Consider the following 5,935-nt stretch of genomic DNA (forward strand, 5'->3'; position numbering starts at 1 on the left):
CTATATTCTTTAATAAGTCTGTTAGCTATAGAGATTGGTTCACTTCTTATTGCATTACTTCAGTGAATTTTCCTCTGATTTTATATATGAAGTGTAAGTATACAACTATAAGCGAGATTAGGAACACATTTACATACTCAGATGCTCAACACAGCTTCTTAAGTGTTCTTCAATCTTTAATTAATATTCTAAATGATCTCAATGTGCTTCTGGAGTTGGTTGGTATTACAGGCCCAAGAACTAAAAACAAAATAGTGCTCCCCAGAAATAGTATTTATTGCAACGACTATAACTAAGACATAATAAAATTTTACAAAAGTCAACGCACCTATAAATATTTAAGCTATTTTTTCCATAATGCTTTCCATCTGTATGAAATCATCAAATACAAGGAAATGAGCACTTGCCCACATCCCACATAATAAGATCAACTACTTACATTAGAGGGCAGTTTTGCACTCCTTGCTCCACCTCCATTCTCATTTAATCCTCCCTCTTTTATTTTCTGGCCTCTAAATCCTATTAATCCCCCAAATAGGGTGAAGTAGAACATACTTAGAAATTTGGGATCAAATTTAAAACTGCCAGCTAGGCATCTGCCAAGTACAAAACCTTGTGCTATCTCACAAAGGTGTCCTGAAGTGGGGCTCTACAGGCGCACCCTAATTGTTAAACATCAACTGGAGTCCAAGAAGCCCTAGGCTCTAAAGTGTCCCCAGTCTCTTGAATATACACTTCATTCTGTCTCTCTTTCATAATCTTCCTGCACTGTTCCAAAATTGCCTTTATTTCTAATCTTGCCATCAAATTGTTTCCCAAAGACATATTTCACATTAAGATTTCGTGTTCCCACACAGTTTTCATTTCAGTAAAATTAAGCAACACAGTGAAGCCATAACTCAACAATACTAATTAGTATTCCATGACTGTTCAGTGGTTTTTTTTTTTCCCTCCATGAGATTTGAAGAAAAATATCAATGAAACTTCATTTTAAAAAATCAGTTAAAATGTCACCTTTGGCTTTAAATTAAATCATGTAGCTCTCTATTTTAGAGATGAGAACTGCTGAGTTAGTAGTTCAGCAGGGAGGAGCAGAAGCTCTGGAGCTTGACTACCTGGTTTCAAATATGTGCCCTGCTAGAGACTAACTGCCACTTTAGGCAAATTACTCAGTTGCACAGGCACTTCAGCTGGCTCATCGTACAATGGCAACAACAGGAACCTACCTGGAAGGTGGTTGTGAGGATCACACACTTTGATCCATGAAAGCACTCAGAACAGTGCCCAGAAAGCAGTAAACACTCAAGAAATGTGAGCCTTTAATGATATGTACACCTGGGGAAAATATAAACAAGACTATAACTATATATTTTCAGGCATAAGATATATCACTTTTCTCCACAACCATCTTTCAAATTTCTGTAATCTACACCCAAAACAATAATTATTTTGATGAAACTATGATTACTTCTCAAAGGCAGCATATATTTAGAGAATAAAGTGAAAGGTAAGTATTTTGAGAGAGCTTTGCATTTAGTGAAATAAATGGTTATAAATGCATATAGAATGCCGACACCAAATATATTAGCAGTTTCACTTTCAATCTTAGGATGTTTTAAGTTTAACAATTCCACCACTGTAAAAGAAAAAACAAAACTTTTCTCCCTTTCTGACTGAACTGCAAACTTGCAGTCTACCATTCTCTATAAAAGTCTAGCCCTTGAGTAGAAAAAGTGAAATATAACTATAAATGCTTTTCCATGGTGTCCACACAAAGACGTTATGATATTAATTCTGAATTCACCGATAGCAGGAATAGTGGCTGTAGCAGCGCGGGGGTGGGGGTACACAGCGTCTATGTTTACGCTGAATGGGAACAGACAAAACGTATGATTCAGTCTTAAAAAAAAAAAAATGTGACGGCTTTAAATCAACCTACAGCTTGAATTTGACTCTAGGTACATAGAGTCAGTAGACCTAAGGCATTTCAGGGGTTCTGAAGCAGAAACAGGCCAGCCTGGGCCCTCGGGGTCGCTCTACAGCTGAGGCCACGGGTTCGAGCGCGGGGCGCGGCGACGCGCGCGGCTGAGGGCCGGCCGGGCCTCTGCGCGCTCCCGCCGCCCGCGCCCGCCCTCGCGCCTCAGGCTGCCGCCCGGCGAGGCCGAGGAGGCTTGTGTGAATCAAAGCCTCGAGAAAGAAAAAGCTGGGAGAACTCTGACCCCCGTGGGCGTGGAAGGGCCGGAGTTTGGGAACCGAGAGAGTGGAAGTGAAAGGATGCCCGGGCTCCGGGGCGCTTTCTCCACACGCCCACACGGCAGCCCTGGCGAGGGAAAGAAGAGCCGCCCGTTCGGGGGGGAGCGGGGGGGTCACCAGAGAGCCGGGGTGGGCGGTTTGTCTGTCTTGGTCCCGAGAAGTCTCCTCGGGCTCAGACGAGGGCCTAAACACCCGTTTGTGCAAAACTACCACAAAAAGAGAACTGCGTCCCTGGGTGGGCTCGAACCACCAACCTTTCGGTTAACAGCCGAACGCGCTAACCGATTGCGCCACAGAGACCTCGACGCAAACCGCTTTCACATCCATAGCTTTTATGAAGAATAACAAAGGCAGGGCACAGGAAAGTGTTAGTTCCTCTTTTTTTTCCTCCGAATTTGTATTTTAAAAACCGGAATTTTAACTTTTCTAACCGTCTCCGTTCTATATTCCACCTTTAAAAAATAGTGGAGAGTGAAATGCAGCAAGATCGAGCAGAATTTCAAATTGCAACGTGTATTGAAATACTGTTGCTTTTTTCCAGCTCCCGTTTGGAACGTTCTGTTTCAGGAGCAGAACTATTTCTAAAATTTCCTTTTATAAGAAAATCAAAAATTTAATCTTATGAGTTGGGAAACGCCCCCTTTATTTTAAACTCTGTCCAGGTCACTCATCTTCATGGTGTTAAGTGTGTAGCATTGACAAGGTCAACTGAATTGTATTTGCCTTCTTTCTTTTATTTTCCGGTATTTTTAAATGCATTCATACAGCCTCTTGTTTTGTTTTACCTACAATGCTATTGTTTTTCACTCTAATTTTTGTTACTTGAAGAAGACTTTAAAAAGGCAATAGCAAAACTCATACTCGTCCCTGTACACTGTAGTCCCTAGAATTAGCCTATGCCCACATATTTGAACCATGTTACTTAAAAACACGTATTTTGCAGGATATTTATAACCCGAGTAAAGGAAAGAGATGTTAAAGGGGGAAAAAGTATGTATGATTTATGACTAACTACTGAGAATTCCTAGCACAGAAGCACTGCTGGCAAACCCTATAAATAGTCTGTGTGAAAATCTTCCCCTTTGTGTGAATATTTCCTGACGCCCTTTGAGGTACTCTTCAAAACTCTAAACACTTCCCCCTCTTCCACTCAAAAGAATTGCTAGTTTCCACTTGACTAGTCTATATTAAATTTTTTATTTTTTTCATTAAGGTAACATTAGGATCTATATCTAAATTTTTAAAAAGTCACTAAATTCTTCCATCCAGGAATCCTCAGAAAGAATTTGTATCATGATTTATAGAAGCCGAATGTGTATGCCTTAGACCAATCAACATTTTGAGTTCCTGTTCCTTGATAACACAACTTAAATTGGCTTTGAAACTTATTAGCAAGGTTCCTTGACAACGCTGGGATATCAACCAGCTGTGAAATCACACCAAGCTATACGCCTCCCCTTTCAACAAACCTTTAAATGCACACTTGGAAATTCTGAATTTGACAAAAAAAAAATCCAGGAAGTGCTTATAAAAGAACATAGAATGTCTGATTTCATTATGTGATGGGGGTGGGGGGAGAAGGCAGGAACTTCGTTTATATTTTATGTACCTGTTAGTGTGAACTAGAACTATTAGACACTGGTTTTTCTTCCCTGAATAACAAAATGAGTACCCTTTCCTTTTCAATAGACTTGTGACTATTCAGTTAGAACAGACTGCAACTTAGTGTCTCACCACTCCTCATTCAATATTTACTCTCCTGCTTAAAATATTAGTAACAATTCTTTTCATGTAAATATCTTTAATTTCAATCTGTTTTTCTCACTTGTCATCCTACTAACCTTTAAACTCCTAAAAAGAGAGGGGAGAAACAGTAGCTGGAAAAAACTAATTCTGAAAGGAGTATTAACTCATTGCATACTACAATTTGTCTTTCTGTGTACCACTGTTTATTTTAGAACAGTCTCCAAGTCTAGTTCTCTAGTTGTTAATATTTTTAATAAAATATTACCATAGTTTATTAACTTTGCCATTTACTGCATCGCCACTTGGAAATTTTCAAAAGAACATAAAAATATTAAACATAAAATCTCAATATTCTATTCCAATGATGTATATTTAACATGACTTTTATACAAAGTGCCCACTTACAAAAATAAGAATATGTGTTATCATCTAATATTTGTGATTGTCTCATCTTGGGCCTTAATGTCTATGCCTGATTTTTAAAGGTAAATTTTGCCCACTGGATTAATATTAGAGGCATATGTTACTTTCTTTAAATTTGAGGTAGTCCAAAAGAAATGATTCTTACAACTTAATTGTTACTTAGGGCTTTATAATTGGTAAAAGTGAAAAGAACTATGTGTGCATTTTGTTTCTTTTTTGTATATCACATATAAATGAACTGCAACTTTACCTTTTGCAAGAATGTGCCCTATCAAAGGGGTTGACCTGTGCAGATGAATGACCTATATATTGTATTTCCTTCTCAGAGAGGAAAAATGAGAGAAAAGAACATCTGTGCAAATAAGATCCACCTGTCTTAAGAGACAAGGCAAGACGGACCACATTGATTTACAGACCTTTCAGGTATCATTAATCCAATGCTTTCAAATAACATGGCTCTACCTTCTTACCAACAAAATAAGAAACTCACAGGATTTCCTTTAACACAATTGTGCATGACTTTAATTCTTTTCAATCACTATATTTCAAAGGATGGTAGCTGAGTTGTTAAAAATGAAAAGTCCAGTTAGAATTTAAAAAGAAATCCAGTGATTTAGAAAAAGCACCCTAATAAATGAAAGACAGTGGCATGAGGAAACAAGGTAAAAGAGAATGCTGAATCAGGTGATCACTAATATCAAGAAAAGAACTCTAAGACTAATTTTCAAAGCCAAGTGAAGTTATATTTAAAACTGATTTATAGTAAAGGGGAGTTGAACCTTTCCAACCAGTTTCAAACTTAAAACAACTTTTTCCTATTCACCAAAAATATCATTCTCATTTAAATTGACTAAGGGTCAGTTACCAGTTTAGCTTGTCAATGGCATTGTGACACAAAACAGTATTCATAAACAATGCTGTTCCCATAGTTGACCCTTAAGTTGGATCCAGGCACAAAATAAGAAAATTGAAAAAGGTATATTAAAAAAACATGTCTTCTTTTTTCTTCATTTTAAAAATTGTATCTATTTAGTTGAAAATTTTGGGAAATAATTCTGTTTAAGAGAAATGAAAGGAAAAAATAATATTTTGACTGAACTGGAAGATACCATTTAAATTGAACCTAAGCCTCTGGTCATTAAGATCAAGCTGATTTATTTCAGAGCAGCCCTAGTCACTGTCACAGCACTTTTCAGTGTCTTCCAGGTGTTCCCAGGGGGGGTAGAGTGAGGTAACTAAGGGTAAAATCACTGCTCTTCATTTCCCCAATTTCAAAAAATATTTCAGGTGAGGGGCTACAAGGTCCTAACATAGCTTCCTCCTTACTGCTACTTCCCACAAAACACACTGGAAATCTTGAATTAAAGTTAATTAAATAATTAAGATGACTGTACCAAGAAAAAGCTGGTATTCAATCAACAATTCACTCAATGAATAATTAATGATTTCATCATTAGAATTTTTGAAAGCTTATAAACATTACCTTCAGTATTTAGAGGTCTGGGTGTAATCT

The 5,935-nt window shown here is 37.5% G+C and overlaps 1 non-coding gene across 1 annotated transcript; it reads right to left on the minus strand.

Moving 5' to 3' along the window:
- Positions 1–2,479: 2,479 nt before the first annotated feature.
- On the minus strand, positions 2,480–2,553 carry TRNAN-GUU (transfer RNA asparagine (anticodon GUU)). The gene has a single exon. It is a non-coding gene; the product is annotated as a tRNA-Asn (tRNA).
- Between the last annotated feature and the right edge of the window lie 3,382 nt (positions 2,554–5,935).

The sequence above is a fragment of the Talpa occidentalis genome, unplaced genomic scaffold (genome assembly GCF_014898055.3).
Source record: "Talpa occidentalis isolate TD23 unplaced genomic scaffold, MPIMG_talOcc4v2.1 talOcc4.14, whole genome shotgun sequence".
Lineage (NCBI taxonomy): Eukaryota > Metazoa > Chordata > Mammalia > Eulipotyphla > Talpidae > Talpa > Talpa occidentalis.